The following is a 19,819-nucleotide window of genomic DNA, read 5'->3' on the forward strand; positions in this document are numbered from 1 at the left end:
CAACACCCACACCAGTCTGCTTACACTTTCTGTAATTCCAGCTCTAGGAGGTCATGTGCCTCTTCTGGCTCCTGTGGGACACCTGCACTCGCATCCACATACCCACTCACAGACAGACAAACACACATACACACATGCGTATACACCTTCAAATTTTTTTTGCCTGCAGTATTTAACATTTTTATCCTTGAGAACTTTACACTTTTATATAATGAAATACAACCATATATACCCCCATTTCTTCTTTCCAACTTCCCCAAACATGTTCTTCTCCTTTTCCGCCTCTTCCCCTACCCCCCACAACTAGTTACAGTTACTGCTGCTTAATGTGCATGGATGGGAGACCATGGGTAGGAGGCCATGCAGTTGCTGCATCCTCCAAAAAGAATGACCATCTCTCTCTCAGCAACTATATGTTGCTAAAATCTCCTCCTCAGTGAGGGCTAGGGTTTGGAGATAATCTACCCATCTGTGCCAGGATTTTTATTGGCTTGTTCTTGCGTAGGTCTTGTGCGAGTTCAACAACAAAACAAAATGCATGACCTTTCTTGAAACAAGGAATGTCCCTGGGAGGACTCACCACCTAAGACAAGTGATCGCCTGGGTGTTTCTCTGGGGCAGCAGAACAAAGTCTCTTCTCACTATTCTTACCTTTCTTTTTTTTTCAGTATCTATGTTCTTCTGTGGCAGACTCCTAAATAATAGCATTCAGGGTATGACTTTAAGTGGTGCTTGGGAACCAGTCTAGTGGACTTCCAATGCTAGAGGCTAAGGTAGACTGAGCCAGCCTGGCCTACATAGTGAGGCTGCCTCAACAGGTAAAATAAGGCAGCATTTCTCAGTTTGTAGGGTGCTTCTTTACAAGCCTGGATAGAGTCCTGGGCTTGATCCCAGCACTGCATACACCTGGCTTTGGTAGCACCTGTAATCTTAGCAATGGGGACATGACGTAAGAGGATCTGAAGTTCAAGGTTGTCTTCAGTTATTTGGCAAGTTCTAGGCCAACCTGGAATAAAGCAAAAACAACAAAAGTAAAATAAAAGGATGCTTCTTTTTTTAAAGACGTATTTTAATTTTTAAGCTCTGTGAATGTGTCTATGTGTCTGTGAGTGGGTGTGTGCACATGCATGCAATGCCAACAGAGGCTGGAAGAGGGCATCAGATTCCCTGGAGCCGGAGTTACGGGCAGTTGAGAGCCACCTGGTGTGCCAGAACCTGAACTCAAGTCCTCTGCAGGAGCAGGAAGCACCTGTAACCACTGGGGCATCTCTCCAGCCCTGAAAATGAAGGTTTCTGAATAGGCAAAATAACTATCTGTTATTTTCATCTGCCATTTTCAAAGCACATAAACATTAAAACAGAGGAACCCACTGGCTATTTATTTCTATACTGATGTTTCTGAGTTTTTAGTGTTTTCCCTCTTCTCTTTTCTTCCCTGAATGCTTTAGATATTTCGGTAGTAAATGTGACTGTGGGGGGTGGGAGGGAACAGAACTTAAAGGAAGCCAATCACTTGACAAGAGAGCCCTAAGACTTACCAAAGTTCTAAGTGGCTGTTAATAATAGGGTTCTGCACTTGTGTCATTAAAATATTCATAGACTAAAAAGTGACCAGTCGTCCTGTTTATCAACAAATGACTAACAGGCCAGGAACTCTTGGGTGGCAGCAGATACAGCGATGTCGGGAATCATCTTTCCTGTGAAAGCTTTGGATGAGAAGATAACAAGAAGCGAACAGAGCATTTCCAAGTCATGACGGGATAGCTGAATGTCATGATGCTAGACGGTGGCCGTCTTAGCTTGAGTAGTCACAGAGAGTGTCTATAAAGAGAAAGTGGAAAAGAGTTTCTTAGGCCATGTGGAAAACTTTTAAGTCCATCTATTTCAGTACTCCCACCTTAAATGTAGATGCACACAGGCCCTGGGATTTTGTGCAAGAGTGAGTGTGCACACATACACATGTGTTTGTGAGAGATGGAGAAGGGGGGGTTAGAGTTGGTTGGCACAGGCACACAACCATCCCACACAATGCCTGTGCAGGGACAGCCCTGGAGAAAAGAACTTGGCATTAGACAGCTCTTCGCACTTATTAAAAGACAGTGACTCTTCAGGAAAATGCCTTTGAGCAACACACAGCCTACACGGTAGGCGTGACAGTGCTCTCTTCCCTCCATGCTGGCTCATCAGCGAGCCAGGTGGTGGCCAGCCCAGCTTCTGGTGTGGCAGAGGAGTAAGTCATCTAGGATAAGACAGACTTTCTTCAGGGAGCACACGGGTGACTGGGGGTCCCTTCCTTGTACCTCAGCATGAAGTGGTGCTTACCACTCTGGGCAAGGATGCAGCAGACAATCCAGGGAGCTGTCAAAGCAGGCTCTTCAAACAAGTAAATGTTTTTCTGAGAGGGAAAAAGCTCATCGCTAAACAGCTTCAGTGAGTTATAAAAATGGAGAACAAAGGGGGTATGAGGTGTAGAGGAGAAAATATCATTGATGTCTGCTCAGCAGTGTAGATCCCATTTTTACCAAACAGGAGGAGGCTTGTTTTCAAGTAAGACCACCAAAGAGTGGTCTAATGAAGCCTGTCTTTTTTATGATAAAAGAAAACATCTCCAGGTCAGTATTACATGTCAGTGGCCGAAGCACAGTCCACCTCTTTGTTTAACTTTTATCCCCTGAACAACATCAAAGTTCCAGCTTGTATCCATGTTCTAGGTAGCTCTCAAGAGAAAGGAGACAAAGGGGACAGATGCCATTAGGAGCTGGGGTATTTGGGAGCCAACTTTACAACTTACCAGCTTTATAGTCTTGGCAGTTTCTACCTACTCCTTGCTGTTCGCTGATGACTCATGGGAAATATTTGTTTGAATATGGTCCCTGGTGTAGAAGAAGTCTTTTGTAACTGGGATTGTCCTTTATTCTCCTATAAATGGTTCCCTGGGTTCCACTTGCTGCAGCTCCTTTTCTCCTAAGGTGGGCTTGAGATGTCCATCTCCACCTTGTCTCATCTGTTCTCAAGAACCTACATCCATGGCTATGTAGCAAGTTTGAGGCTAGCTCAGGGTCTATGAGCCAAGCTACTCCTTCCTCAGCACTCCCACTCTTATGAGGCCATTGCAAAGGTCATGTGGGGTGAGTCATCCAAACAAACACTCCTTTCAAGATAGAGAGATAAAAGCCATAAAAGACGAGTCTGCCATGAGGTCGTAATAAAACATGTGATCCCAGGGGTTGTTTTACAAAGAGCATCTGCTCGTGGCTGGAGAAGGGTAGCAGCTAAGATGACATCCTCTGACATCAGTAGAAAGATCTGGACCCCGTGCCACATACAACCAAAACACCCAAGCTATAGATCCGCTGTTCAGCACAGACCTCTCTCTAGCCACCGCAACCTGAGTCAGCGTGTGTACAGCGGTCATTTGGCTCCATTTTTTTTTTTTCTTTGAAAAAGGAAAAGGCAAAAAAACTTTGTGGCTTAAAAGTAGAAGTGTCAAGATGGTGTTACAATTATAGCACCAAAGTCTGGAGAGATGCCTCAGACATGGAAAGCATTAAAATATAGAAAGCTGGCTTTCTAAAATAGTTTTATGGCACTGATTTAAATGGTTTGGATTTTTCCCCTTTAAAGTTTATTTTACTTTTTTTTTTCTTTTGATCGTAATCAGTCATCTGAAAGATAACTGGTAAGGAGTCTTGTCAGCAAAGGTAGGTAGGCAGGTAGGTAGGTAGGCCCTCTGTCTTCCAAAAGGCAACTGGAGGAGACCTTTCAGATCAGAAATTTCTCTTATGTGGTTGTTTTTCTTTCTGTGTGTGTGCTGGGGACTGACCCAGGGGCCTTGTTTGTGATGGGTCCACCCTCCATTTCTGAGGCACTCAGCAGCCCCAGGCTTAAGGAGCAGAAATTTTAGGCTCCTTAGGCTTAATGAGCTATCAAAAGGGCATTAGGAAAAGGGGGATGGAGGGCTGTCAAGTACACTGATTCAGAAAGAAGCTGCACACACGTAAGGAGGGTATAGCTCTCCAGAGTTGAAGGCCAAGGTCATTTCCCTTAGAGGGTTGAAAACAAGGAAAAAGAAAATTAGGCAACCCTGAGTAACTGCACCATGAAAACTGTCACCCAAAGCCTTTCTTCAGAGATGAGAAACGTCAAGGGCATTTCTAAGTTAATTGGACATACCATCAAGCATGGCAGTCTCAAAAGCTTACCCTTCGAAAGACTTAGGGTTGATGTCTTTGAGCCAGAGCCTTCACGAAGATCTTTAATCTTTAGCAGAAATGTGCAGTAAGCCATACAGCACTTCTAATTTTTAAATCAGAGCAAAGGTTTCTGCTCAGAACAGTTGCTAATGGAAGGAGCCACATTATCTTGAGACACATGGCAGCCTGAAAACCTACCTGGTGAGCTGCTTGGCCAGGGTGTGGTATGTGGAGAAGAGTTTGCAATGTTTTCTTACTGTTTCTACCATCCTCATTAATGAATGCCATCCACAAGGAAAATGTGCATCTTCTAAAGGAGAGAAAGCAGAATAAGGCGGCATCCTAACACTGCTAGCCATTTTTTCTGACTTTTATCAGCACTTGTAGCGTGCATGAAGCATTTCCAATTTCATGTAAATATTGCCTTTCCAAACCTGCTCCTTTTTTGTCCTATGCCTACACTGAAAAGAGATAAAAGTCAGAAATGTTAGTTTAAAGTTCATTCCTTTAAGTTTATGTAAACAACTTGTGAGAGCTAGTGTTATAAGCATAGACAATTTGAGGAAGTCTAGTGATGGTTCAGGATGGTGTACAGTTCTAGTGATGGTTCAGGAAGGTGTGCAGATAACTGACGAATGCACCCTAGGTGATAAATGAGTCTTTGAGCCAAAGTGTCAGGCAGTTCAGTGAACAAAAAGGCAGCTGTAAACAGTCCAGGCAAAGGGCAGGTTTGATATTCATGATGTTGCTTGAAGTACCTGCAGGACATCAATCATCCAATACAGAAGAGCTGTGATCAAACTACCTCAAAGGAAATTGACAAATTTGCAAACAGAAAATCTTCAGCACACTGAAAAATGCAGTAATGTGAAAGGCAGGGCATTAAGTCCTGAAGGAAAACCCACGCCTCTGTTCATTCATTCATTTAGCAAAGATTCACAGAGTATCTGCTTAAGTACCAGATATTGGAAAGTCCTGGCATTACAGAGGTGGAGAAAATGGGTCTCTGCGCTTTAACTCTTGGGTCTTATTAAAACAAACGCCTTCCATATATGCTCAACAGCTGTACACCCATAGGTGCACCAAAGGACACTGCAGAAACTTTGTAATCTCTGTTCATAAAATTCCACAGATGGAAAACAATGGCGGTTAAGAACCAGAAAGCACACAGTAAACACTTTTCAGCAACAGAAATAACACAGCTACCAGGCTGTGGGTGGATGCCGCAGGCAGCGCTGATGTAAGGACACGGCACCACATGAGCCTATTTATGAAACATTTAAAGGTGAAAAAAACATGGCTTGAGAGCACAGAACATGGCTTTCCATGAAAAAGGGGAGTGAGTGCCAGATTAGTGAGGAAGCTGCTGGGTACCGCTTCTGATGTATGAGCTCAGTAGTAGGAACCCAGATGTGATTGCTACAGGTATCTCTCTGCTTGTGGGTTCTCGTCAAGAAGGATGCAGCAAGACTTAAAGAAAGAAGCAACGAGTAAGATTTCTCAGAGCAAAGAAAGTTTACACTCATGTAGATCTGGGGATCCACAGGACCCACCTTTTCCTACCGCATCTACTCTTATTCATAGCATGCTCTCTCTACCTTTTGGCTGGAGGCCTTCAGATATGTTTCCCTTCACCAACATGTTTGCTCCAGTGGTTCTCATCCTACCCAATGCTGTGACCCTTTAATACAGTGCCTCATGTTCTGAAAATAAAACTATTTTCAGTACTACTGCATAACTGTAGTTTTGCTACTGTTATGAATCATAATGTAAATATCTGATATGCGCCTCCCAAAGGGGTTGCAAACCATAGGGTGAGAATCACAGCCTTAGAACATCTTGATCTTAGAAGGCATCTATTCCTTTTTGAGATTGCTCCAGGCCTTCCGGGTGGTGTCACATCTACTTGCCTCAAGCCTATCTTCTACCCACCATCGCCAGGTGAAAATGGATGAACTTAGGCCTTCCTCTCAGGTGACTGCAGGCCATGTCTATTTGATAATTAACACTACCTAAGATACTTTCCTTCTCTTCTCCTTTTATTCCTCCTTCTCTTCCTTCTCTTCATCCTTACTGGGATTTCTCAGATGTTATGACAGTTTTCTGATATTCCATCAATATTTTGTTTTAATTTTTCAAGACAGGGTTTCTCTGCATAGCCCTGGCTATCCTGGGCTGTAGACCAGACTGGCCTCAAACTGTCTCTGCCTCCCAAGAGTGCTAGGATTAAAGGTGTGTGTCACCACCACTGGCTTCATCAACATTTCTGAGAAGACCTTTTTTTGTAAGGATATAATCACTATATTATTAATACACCTAACAAAATCATAAATAGTTTCTTTATCTTGGAGCACAAAGCATATCTAGTTTTTCTGGATGTCTTTCATAACTGGTCAAGAGTTTTCTGTACATTTGCCTTTTTTTAAGTTCCTAAGAGCTCATAATTTTTTTCTTTTTATACAACAATTCATTACAGAAACTGGCTTAAACTGGTTCATTTTTTACTGCAAGAGGTTCCCCTCTTGATCCTGGTGGAGTGCTTCTGTTTGTCATTTGTTTAGAGATGGTTTCTTGTAGCTTGGCCTCCAACTTACTACATGGCTGAGGATGACCCCGAATTTCTGATCCTCCTACTTCTACCTCCTGAGTGCTGGGATTTTAGGAATGTGCCTCCATGGCCAGTTTTATGGGGTTTGGAGATCAAACCAAGGCTCTTGTACATGCCAGGTGACCATTCTACTCACCTGGCTTCTCCCTTGCTCTCCTCCTGGCGTTAAACAGGTGCCTCTATCTCCTATGGCAGTCCATTCTACACATGGTGGGGTTCCAGCTCCGCTCCCATTATACACTCATGTTGAGCTTTACTCCGACTTACCTTACTTAATATGCTTTGAGACCGCGCGGTTTCTTCCCACAGCTCTTTGGTCTGTTTGCTATTAGCTTGTTTTACACAGCTCTTGACTTTGACAGTGACTGCCTGCTCTATTTACGGTCACCAGACACACAGTCAGCTGCAAGAGACTAAAACCTCCAAGGTCAAGTTCCGGGTCTTTCCCAAACTGGAATTCCTTCTGGGAGAAGACTTCCTTTCCTACTCCTCTCGTGCTTATCATCTTTTGAATTTAGAGTCCTGCAGCTGTCTTGGAAGGTAGATGGTGCCACTCTCCCAGAAGGCGTGTCAGAAAACTCACAGCAGAAGTGACACTTAGCTGTTGCTACAGTTGAAAACTACCATTCCACAGTACTTCATAGTGCAGACCAACACTAGGTCCAAAGCCAACTGAAATCAACTGCCGAGGAATGAACTGCCATCCTGTTAGCGTTCCCATATAGCTTTATAAGTCAGCTTGCCCTATTTTCATTGTGACTGCCTGAATGAATGACCAGCTCTCTAGTATTAACATTCTTTCTTCCCCAAACTAGCAAAAAAAAAAAAAAAAAGTTAGTAATTATTGAAATTAGATAAGTCATGGGCACAATAATCTCCCTTTTCAAATAAAAATAATAAAACTGGAAAATAATTCTTTCCTCATGCCTGAGGTGTCAAAAGCTGGAGTCGGCCACTGTCGCATTGACTGGGAGAGCTCAGAAGCTATCTTTTGACCCCATGGCTCAAACAAGCTCTGGCCTCTTCTGGTGAACAAGACCATTGCATCTGATGCTATTTATTGCGACTGAACCCTGTTCATGCGGCATCAGCCTCGTCTCTGCGGAAGCCCGTCTATCATCAAAAGCCTCTGCATGCTTCGTGTTCAAAGCACCCAGCAATGGATGGGAAGGCAGTGCTGTCCTAGATCAGGGGACCGTCACCTCACCCAGAAGCTGAGGGATGATCACAAGGCACCTGTCTGAGCCCTGCGTGGTCCTGCTGGAGGGAAGCGAAACACTCCTCAGGCATACTTTGCTCAAATAAAAATTGACATTATGCATGTAACTGAGGCCTTCAAAACAAGACAAGCTTGTTAAGAAAGGTCAAGAACCTTAAGATCAGTGTGGGAAAGATGCTCCTGTACCATCTCGGAGATGGGGGTGAACGTCAGAGGCCAGGTGTAGTGACAAGCCACTAACAGGGATCCTGTACTTCCTGCCAGTGACTATTTCTTGGTGTCTGGTGTTTTCTTCTGATATTCCCTTGTTTATTCTAACTCCTGTTTGTTTGTTTGTTTGTTTGTTTGTTTGTTTGTTTGTTTTAATTTACTTGTATGTATGTGACATGTACACTTGTATGCACGTGTGCATTCAGCTGCATAGGCGTGTGTGCGCACATGAGTGTGAAGGCCAGAGGTCATCTTTTGATGTAGGGTCTTTTTTGTGAACTCAGTGCCCACTGATTGGGTAGGCTGGTTGCCCAATGAGCTCTGGGAATATGCTTGTCTCTGCCAACACCCCCGACTAGGGTTAAAGACACACAATATCCTTCCCAGCTTTTTATTTTTTTAAATGTGGATGCTGGGGATCTGAACTCAGGTCCCTGTGTGTACAGAACAGACGTGTTGTCAGCTGAGCTATGCAGACCCTACCCAACTCATGCTCTACAAGCTACCTTACTCTGCTCACACTCTATTCAACCTTATCATGTACCTTCATACTGATGAAGTCTGAGGCAAACCTTCTCACGAATTTTAAAGACCATTTCCAATCCAAGTTCAGCTTCTGAATGTCTAGCTTTTTGTAGTGAGGATTTTGGTTTTCTTTTAAAACCCCAGTTATATTATGTGAATAGGGTTTTGTTTTAATCCCAGGTGTGGGATATAAAGCTGCTTCAGATTTTCCACAGCCGCTAACTATGATTTGTTTCGTGCTCTAGGAGGGGTGTGACTTTTGCCAGCTGAAGACAGTTTACATTTGGAAATCTGGGAACTCTTGAGAAGGAATAAATTCAAGAGCCCCGTGAGGGCCTGCAAAGGATGGTGTTCCCCTGCACTGCCGCTGGGTTCCCGCTGCTGCTGCTGCTGCTGCTGCTTTTGCTATTGCTGGGTTGTTGGATTGCTGGACTGCTAGATTGCTGGTCGCCGATATTCTGACGGTGAATGTTGGACTTGCCCCCAAGGGAACTCAATGCTCCTAATCAGCAGGAAGTGGTCTAAAGAGGTCTACATCCCCTTTCCCCTCTAACCTTCTTTCTTGCCTACATAGTATTGTGGGTTGGGAGGGATTGGGGTGGAGAAGGGTGGCAGATACAGGAACCCAATAAAGTAGCCAAAAAGCCTGGTTACAAGTGATGCCCAGTGTTCAAATCCACAACCCTGAGATTAAAAGTTTCAGACTCTACCAATTGAAATGCTGAATATCTAGCATTTAATTGTGTGGGGACAAGTCAACCACAGGAAATATGTCAAATGCAGAATGGGCCCAGTTCTAGAAAAACAAAACAAGAAACAAGTCCATTTCCATACCATATTGGTGTGTAAAAACAGAAATATCAAGTGAGATGGAGGCTATTGCAGAATAGAAAAGACTTAGAAATAACGACAGCAGACTCTTATAAAAGGCATGATGTATTTTCCATTGTTTAGCTGTAGTCACACAATACTGCATAAGTGAATGTTGAGTCACTTTACTCTCATTCCTAAGTGAATGTTGAGTCACACTCTCTTCTTAAAAGAAGTAGGAATAAATATGGGTGGCTTAGGTGTAATCTTACCATATGTTTTGCTCTTTGAGATGGAGATATCCTGAACAAGAAATGGTTTCTTGCATGTTAGGCTCAGTTCCAAGACTGTTCATGGCTCTTGTCTGTCACCTCATTGACATCAACTGATCACCTGCATCCATCAAGATGCTCGCAATGGTGAGAGCCAATCTTTCCTGGATAGTGACCACGGTAAACAAGTGGTCTCCAGGACCATTCCTTGTGGCTAGAGCAGCAGTACTTTGGCCTAATGAAAGACAGAAATTACTTGACCAAATCAAACCCTGTGTTAAAATGCTAGGGTATTGAAATGGCTGAGTGGATAAGAGTAATTTCCATCATGCCTGGTGACCTAAGTTCAGCATAAGGCCTGGGTCTCACATGGTAGAGAAGAGAGTAGATTCTCCCAAAACTGTTTTCTGACCTCCACGTGTGTGCCATAGTATGGCATGTATATATGCACACATGTACATACACACACAAAAATCAATTAATCATTGCTCTTTGGTTTTTTTCAAAACAGGGTTTCTCTGTGTAGCCTTGACTGTTCTGGACTCACTTTGTAGACCAGGCTGGCTTGAACTCACAGAGATTCACCTGCCTCTGCCTCCCGAATGCTGGGATTATAGGCATGCATCAGTGTGCCTGGCTAATTAATCACTTTTTTAAAAACTGGGAAGGAGACATAGCTCAACAGTTAGAGCACTTGCAGCTCTTCTAGAGAACAAGGACCCATACAGGGCAGCTCACAGCCATCTGTAATTCTGCTCCAGGGGATCCAATACCCTATTCTAGTGTCTATGGGCACCAAGACTCACATGACACACAGACACATAAATAAAAGTAAATCTTTTTTTTTTAAATCTACCTCTCTTTAGACTTTAAAGAATTATAGTTTCCCAACATTTTCACTTAAATAAATACAAATTGCTAAAATCAGATGTCTGGGTTATGTTTCCTATTTAGAGATGAGTTCATGACACTGGCCTACTTAAAAGTTTTATTTTATAGTATTAAAATATTTATGTTGAGACTTAAAAGCATTTTAAGAAAACACTAACTACTGATCACGTTACCACTATTGTCATTTTTTCTCTGTCTTCACTCTCTTCCAATTCCTCTAATTTAACCTCTGCTGGTCATATTTCAGAACAAGTTTGATAAATTTAAAGAGCTGTGTCCCACTGGCTTATACTTTAACTCTATATTTATTCCATCTTTTTACATGTTATGATTTTCAGCATACAGCAGCAGGGACCTATGGAGTGACTTTCTTTTCCAGTGTAAAACTGAGAAGTTTCAGATTACATAAACCATTTCCTCTGGAGTCTGAAAGCAGCTGAATGCTTTGCTATGTTTAACTAGCATATGTGTGTGTACATGCATACATATGCCTATCAATATAGGCATCGATACATTTGCCTTGGTGAAATCTTCAGGACCTCTAAGAAGAAAATCAGATGCGGGCTGTGGGAACTCTTATCAGAGGCGGAGGTTTCTAGTGAACTTAAAGTCTGGCAAACAACAATAACAGAGGAGCTAAGAATTGCTCCCTAATACTGTCAAAGAACAGAGGGGAGACGGAAAAAATTGCAAGCCCAATTTTGCTTATATTTCAATAAACAACAGGTATTTGAAAAATTAACCAAAATCTTCATAATATTTATAGTTTGGGAGTGTGTGTTTTGTTGTTTCTTTCACTGCACCATAATTCTTTAAAAAATGGAAGGGGCTCTTTGCAGCAGAGGAAACAAGAGAAATGGAAACATTTATTTTATGTGTACCCCACAGGAAAAACCCTGAGGGAGGGAGAGGTAGGGCAGGTGGAGACAGCTGCAGAAAAGAAGCCCTGAGCCAAATCTCATGAGCTTCGGGTAAGAATATGACATGGGTTTATGGGGGGGGGGAGACGTGTGCACGAGAACTGGGGATATGGCTGGTTGGTAGAGTGCTTGCCCAGCATGCAAAAGCCATGGGTTAATCCCTGGCACTGTAGGAACTAGGTCTGATGGTGCACACCTGTAATCCAGCACTTAGACGATTCATAGAAAGTTTCAGACAAGCCTGGGATACCTAAGGACCTGTTTCGAGGAGGAGCACGAGCAGAAAAAGGGAGAGAAAACTTTTCATTGGTTTACTCAGTTGTGCACCAGAATCTCTGGAGGGTTTTTGCATCCTGGCCAGGCTAGGGCCAAAGCGGCCTGCTAGCTAGTGTAGTAAGTTAAAGAGGTACCGGGAACTAGCTGCTTCCGCTGCCCCAGGTGTTGATTGTGCAGTATCAGGGTTTAGAAGCACTGAGGTAAGTGGTTTTCCTTAATAAGTTTTTTCTTGCAGGGTCAGCTTCTAAAGATGCTTCAAGTTTATTATATGCAATTACTATAGCCTGCCTTTATGTGAGTAATGGCCTCTTGGTTCTCTGGGCCAGAGTGCAGGCAGCCCTCAAGGATATGCGACAGAAAAAAAAAATATTTAGCACACTCAAACATTGAAAGAGAAAAAAAAAATAACCTGATGAAAACAATTATAGTTATTTGCCCCATTTTAATTGTATTTATTTGTTGTTTGTATTTGTATATATGCATTCATTTGTATGTATGGGTGCATGAGTGCTGACATGGGTATGGGCAGAAGCATGTGCATACTCTCACAAGCAGAGGCTAGAGATTAATTCCATCACCTCCCTTTTAAACTTTTTAAAAGTGATGTTAAGGTCTCCATGGTTGACATGGTCTCCCAAGCCCCTCTCCTTTTTAAATCATATTGAAATTTATTCCAAAATGTTTTGGAAGCTATTGTGTTAAAGGAGTGTGTCTAGTGTTTATAGGATTTGCTGATGATGTTCTTCGGCATGGTAGACGTAGGTCAGTACAGCACGGTAGCCATATTTGAGACCTCAGAAGACAGAATTTTCTGGTCGAAAAAGACTGCAGTAATTGGGACGACTGAACTTGAAAAGTGGCAGCTGCTATGAGCACATATCTGTTTGGAAGGAAGACCTGTCCACACTAATTACTGTGGTCACTTGGCTGTTCCCGGAGACGGGGGCAGAGAACACTTGGCTTCCCAAGACTTCCTCCAACCCTGGGATGGATTCAGCACACGCCTGACGACCCAGGAGAAGAATGACATGAATTCTGTCTGAGTGCAGTTGGCCAGAGGCTGGAGGTACACCTGGATGGTTGGACCACAGAACAGGGTGACAACCAGCAAGTGGCAGCTGCGGATGCTGAACGCCTGCGCCTCCCCTCAGACGGCCCTAGCGGTGAAAGTGTAGAGATGAGCACCGTCAACAGTCCAACGGCCTCTTAAACACGTTCATTTATTTATCTTGTGCGCATGTGACTGGGCGTGTGCAGGTGCTCGCAGAGGTCAGGAGAGGCCTCGGTTTCCCTAGACATGAAGGTACAGATGGTTGTGAGCCATCACGTGAGGGTTGGGGAGCAAACCTGGTCCTCTCCAAGATGAGTAAGTGCTCTTAACCACTGAGCCATCTCTCCAGCCCCTTAAACTAATTCTTAAAATAAACTTTAAAGAGTTAAGTACTGAAAACCAGCCCAGTTTTTTTTTTCTCAGTAATCTTTTGTTGTTTGCAATCCGTGTTTATTTTCAGCTTGGATGTTCACAATCACACTTATTTAAAACATCCCCTTTTCCCTCTAGGTACATACCTTGGAATCAGGGTTTCCATTAAATAGTGTAATTCATGTGACTGTATCCAAAAGAATTTTCTACTTTTGGAAAGAAAATGGAATACTTGTCCACTTGATTGTGGAGATAAAAACAATAGTGTACTTTTGCATAGCAACATCACTAGGACTAGTTTGTTCTGGCCTATCCGTTACATAAGGAATGTGCTTATTTGCTGTCATTTCAAATAACACTTAAGAGCAGGTGAGAAACTCAGTGGCTAAATCACTCATTGCAGAAGCCCAACAACTTGACTCCAGTCCCCAGAGACCACAGAAATGTAAAAAGAACTCATTTCACAAAGTGATTCTCTGACCTCCACGTGTGCACACATGCTCACCCATACTCTCACACACAGTGAGAATAAACATTTTTTTAACATTAGTAGAGGGACTGGAGAGGTGGCTCAGTGGTTAAGAGTTCATACTGCTCTTGCAAATGGCTCAAGTTGAGTTTCCGTCATGGGCTTACAGCAGCTGACAGCTACCTTCCATTCCTCTGGCCTCCTTTCCTTGGACACCTGCATTCATGTGCAACATAATCACACAGATACATGTGTGCACACACAGGCATTCATGCAGAATTTAAAATAAAATAATCAAAGAAATGGTAAAATTGGAAATGTGTCATTTCATAACTTATAAACCGTTCAGGCAGAATGTTCAATAAAATCTAAAGCCCTTGGGGTCAAGTTATATGGTAAGTATATATATATTTATATTTATATTACTTAATCTTACAAGTATCCCTTTGCAAATTACAATAAAGAAAAAAGTGGTAAATTGATGGGGGTTGGGGGGAACTGCCAGACACTAGCTCAGCGGAAATAAAAAGGACAAGCCAGCACCGAGTTCTCTGATGTTAAGCTCTGAGATGGAACCCATGTGATCTGCCCACCCAACTGCATGGACAGACACGAGTCATAAAAAAACCAGCAAGGCCAACACCACAGGGACATGCTGAGCTGCTGGTGTAGCTCAGCAATAGAGTGCATGTCTAACATGCATAAGCCGTGCTTCAAACTTCAGCACTACAAACACCAAAGAGAGGCATTCTGAAACGGACCTGTGCAATTGACTTTGTTCAACCTGTCAAGAAAGGTGGAAGTTCTGTACGACAAGAGAGTAAAGAACATAGAAACCAAATGCAGGGGATACTCCTTGGTCAAATTCTAGATAGGAAAGAGAATTTTTTTTCTATAAATTGCATTCAAAGGAGACGCAAGGAATTTGTATATTCATTGACTAGAATTACACACATGTCAAATTCCCTTAATCAATTGCATGGCCATGAAGTCATTGTTGAAGAGACAAACTGGAAGTTACTCAGGGTTACAGAATCATGACATCTACAGCAGATCATCAAAAGTAACAAAATGGGGCATGTAAGATGGCTCAGGCCAGACAGGCCTTTGCTGCTAGCCTGACACCCCACCTAATTCCCATCTCCAGATAGTGGGAGAGACCAGATTCCTGCAAGTTGTCCTCTGGCCTTCACCCTCTTCCCACAGTAGTATGCTTTGTTAAAAATCAACAAACCTAGGTGGCAGGCATAGGAAGTTCATTGTACTATGTGAGATCTCAGGATTTTTTTCCTCAAATGAAACATTTATAAAATCTATATAAACAGAATGCCCACAAAGCTGTTAATAGACATCATTCGGCGAAGGTCCCTTGTATGTTTGCTTTTCTTCCACTTCCTCTTCCATCTCTGCCCTCTCTGAACACTTTAGCAAGTGTTTAATGGCTTGTGAAGAGACAATAAAGCTCTAGGAAAGAATTCAATTTAAAGGAAATCATTTTAAAAATTGACAAATCCATTTATAGTTCAATAACCATCTCCTAATTTATTGGGTTAATAAATTCAGGATTTGAAGTAGTTAGATTTTTCTGGCATTTTTATTGTAGTGAAACATATGTAGCATAAAATTTGCCATTATAACCAGTTTTTGATGGCATTAAGGACATTCACATTGATGCAGCCATCACCATTACTCCTCTCCAGAGCACTACGGAGTGTTTCATCAACTGTACTGAGCTCTATACCATTAAACACTAACTCCCCATCTCTCCTCTTGGACATTTTCTATAGTCTAAATATGCATCCCTTATCAGACATGTGTCTTTCAAATATTTTCTCCCAATTCTATAGGTTGATGCACAAAACTTTCAAGTTTGGAACTCGGTTTGCAGCTCAATGGTAGAACACTTTCCTAGTGCGTATGAAGAAGAAGTTTTTAAATTTCATGACGTGTGAAGCTCTGCTGTATGGGTTTTTACTCCCTACCCTAAGCTCCCGTAATAACAACTCTGTGGCTTAAATATACTTATAAAAGCCTAGGCCAGTACAGCGAGGCATGCTCCCTGACTTGCTCATAACTGATATCCAGTTCATTTTATTCTTAGTTCTGTGGCTAGTTATCTTTGCTCAGATTCATACATCCATTTTCTTCAGAATCCCTTGGTGAGTGCCCCATCCACCCACCCACCCTCTCCCACACCTCGTTCCATCCCAGAATCTTTCTTCCTACCAGATGTCCCATCTTTTTGTCTACCCTTTCCTATAGGCTATAGGTTTCTTTGTTTTGTTTTGTTTTTATTGACAGGTGTTGCACCCATACAATATACAAGACATTCTACAAAGCTCAGTTTTTCCACTCTCTGATGCTTGTATTGCTAATTCTCAGAAGCATTTCTGCTTGTTTTCTGGAGTAGAGCAGCAATAGGTGTTTTTTCTCTTTGCATTTTGGAACAGTAATGACAATCATCACTTGCCTTTGCAGAAGGTGCAATTGACAGATACCTCTCTCAGTAATGAAGACCTTCAGTACATATGAAGTCTGCCTTAATATTTGAAACTACAGTGTCACTGGCTCTTCTGTCTAAAATGAGTTACTATTAAGTCTTCCTTTGACTATTTCCAGAAATGTTTTATTTTGCCCGGGCTGTCATTGACCCTTCCCTTGTGGGCTTTTGATGCTGCTATGCAGATGTCTTCCGAATGCATATTCTACTGAGGCCTCTGAAGTGCGCTCTCGACCCTGATACAGGTAACCTTGAGCTTCCTGGCTGAGAGACGTTTCACTTCCCTGCCCTGGAGTAGTCATGGAAGTTAGCACAGAACATGATGGACCGAGTGCTGAGTTGTAGGTTAGGGACGCAAAGTGCTGCTAAAGAAAATATTGACACACGCTAAGTGTGAGAGAGACTTTGTTCAGAACCACTGTTGAAGGTGTCAAGATTATTACAAGAGGGGAGAAGACCGGGCTCTCCTCCAAACACAACAAGCACAGGATTCATAACCAAAGAGTAAGTGCTTATGTGAACAGAAAGGCCAGTGAGTGGAAAACTACATCAGAGGATCTTAGTTAAATTGATTCAATAAGATTCTTATAGAAGATGGACCATAGTTATCAGGTGCCAAAAGCACAGAATGAGGAATTTTTAATTAGATAGTCAGGTTGCCTCTAAATGAACTCAATTCTTAGAACAATGAGAGCAGGTCAGGAACTGAGGTCAAGGCCTGTTAAAGAAGAGAGGCTGACAAAGCCTGACTGTAAATGTCATGCCAGGAGAGAACCTTTGTCCATCCCTCCCCTTGTTCAAAGCAGGAAGACACAATGCAGCTCAGGGACAATTTCCCAGGGACACATAAAGTTTCTCTGTGGTCACTCTACTCTGATACTCTGCTGACAAAATAAATCTGATCTAATTAGATTTGTCCTGATTACTACATTAATAAAACAAGAACAGTAGAGTTTTCCTGGCAGGTACTTTCCCTAAGGATTCAGATTAAACGCCTCTTAAGAAACTCGGGAGATGGCTCAGTGGGTAAAGTTCGTGCTAAGCAAATGTGAGACCCTAAACTGGGATCCCCGGCATCCACGTATGAGCTGGGCAAGGTAACTGGTGCTCTAATCTCAGTTCTGGGGGCCAGAGGCCAGATACAGGAGGAGCCCTGGACTGACACCACACCCAGATCTGTGAGTTCTGGGTGCAGTCTTAAAAATAATGTGGGATCAAAGAGATGACTCAGTGGTCAGAGAGTCTTGCCACCAAGCCTGATGTCCTAAGTTCTATAGAAAGAGAGAATTGATTTCTGCAACTAGTCTTCCGGCATCCATGTGCATAACACACACAAACACTACATACAAAACCCCTCGGCACCAGGAAGCCATGCCAAGAGGCCAGAACGAGGCTGGACTTGCGCTTTCCTTTGCTCTTGAAAGTTTCTATGCTGTTTTCCTAGTTGGCACCAAAGATACACTTCCCCTCCCGGGCACACACTTTCAAACTCCCTTAACCTTTCTGACCCGTTTGGTGCTTTGTCTGGGAGGTGCTCTAGGGGAGTTGATGCTAATCTAATGTCCTCTCCCCTGGTTCTGCAGTAACAGTTATTAAAACCCTGTGGCCATGTCTTCTATGTCTACCACTTTCCTGTTACATTCTACCACAAAGAGGACATGTTCACACTGAACTCCTGCAAATAATAAGATTACCATGGAAATAAGATTATTCAATCAGAATTTCTGAATTTGGAAGGGATCAAGCAAAGGAAAAAAAATGTGTTTCATTTCTACTTACAAAGGTATAATCATTGCCATGAGTTATAGATAGCTTAAGAGAAAAAAGGTTCCTTATACAACCCCCCCCCAAAAAAAAAAACATCAAAGAACTAGAAAATACCCAAATAAAAAGCAGTAATCACCCTTCATCAGTTGTCCAGCACAGGGCAGCTGACCCTTCCTTGCTCCGCTGGTCCTCAAGTCAGCACTTAACAAGCTCAGCTCCTCACTGTAGCTGGAAGTCCTGACGATGCAATGGCCTGCCTCAGGGTCACCATGCTGGGAACACTGTACCCCGGACAGGTTTTTTTCCTTGAGTCTCTGAAATAGTCCCTGTTTTTGAAAACAGGAGCTATCGTGTAGGCCAGCCTGGGACCCTGTGTACAGCCCAAGCTGGCTGCGAACTCCTCATCTTCCTGCCACAGCCTTCCCGGTGCTGACATTGAAGGCATATAATATCCCTCCTTGCCAGCTTACTGACAGCTGTTTTTTTGTGAGGCATCGCCCAGAGCTGAGTGCAGGAGATAATCAGAGTAAAAGAGTAACTATCTGGGGAAGGCAAAACTTTTAGCATGGTCATGGTTAAAGATCTAATGAGAGTTTGGTCAATGAGAAATTTAGGGGACCAGGGAGATGGCCCAGTGGTTAAGAGCACTGGCTGCTCTTCCAGAGGACCCAGGTTCAATTCCAAGCACCCACAGGGTGGCTCACAAACATCTGTTACTCCAGTTACCAGAGGATCTGATAAACTCTCTGGCCTCCTGGGGCAGCAGGCAAGAATGTGACGCACAAACATACATACCGGCAAACTATTCATATGCTTAAAATGTGTGAGATAATAATTTCTAAATAAGACATATGGTTATTTTCCTGCCACACATTTTATTTTGTTGTTGTGGTCTATGTTTCATTTATTTTTGAGACAGGGTCTCTCCAAGCCTCAAATTCACTGTAAAGCCCGAGAATGACTTTGAACTTCTGATCTCCCCATATTCATGGGTGCTGGTTACAGGTGTGTTTCACCATGCCTGGTATGTGTAGCCAGAACACTAGCTGGTTGCAGGGCTGGTTGGTGGCTGCCGGTAGAACTTCACCAAACTGAGCCTTTGTTTATTTTTAAGTTTTTTCTAATCATCTTTTTCAAGATGGGGCTTTGCCTTGTATAGTACAAACTGACCTCAAATTTTTCTTTTCTTTCTTTCTTTCTTTCTTTTTTTTTTTTTTTTTTTTTTTTTTTTTTTTTTTTTTTTTTGGCTTTTCAAGACAGAGTTTCTGAGTAGCTCTGGCTACCCTGGAACTCCACTCTGTAGACCAGGTAGGCCTCAAATTCAGAGACCTGCATGCCTCTGCCTCCTGAATGCTGGGATCCAAGGTGTGCACCATACAGGCTGCAGTGACCTCAAAAATTTCAAGCTCCACCCCCACTTCTTGTAGGACCACAAACACATGCCTGTTTGTGGTTCTGGAAGGTAAGATGCCAAGAAGTTAACATGCCAAGCTATGCACACATTTTGACATAACAACTACAAAACTAAAATTATGGCTGGTAATGCAGAGCTGGATATATATGATCAATACGAAAATTAATCATCTGTGAATATCATATAATTTCTGAAATATTTATATCGATGTTTACCTTTAAAATATAACCTAGGGAAGATTATATGTCTCTCCTTATTCGTTACAGTTAAACATAGCAAACAAATAGTCTTTAAAGGAATCTCTTTGGGGGCTGGAGAAGTG

Source organism: Meriones unguiculatus, chromosome 2 (genome assembly GCF_030254825.1).
Source record: "Meriones unguiculatus strain TT.TT164.6M chromosome 2, Bangor_MerUng_6.1, whole genome shotgun sequence".
NCBI classification, from domain to species: Eukaryota; Metazoa; Chordata; class Mammalia; order Rodentia; family Muridae; genus Meriones; species Meriones unguiculatus.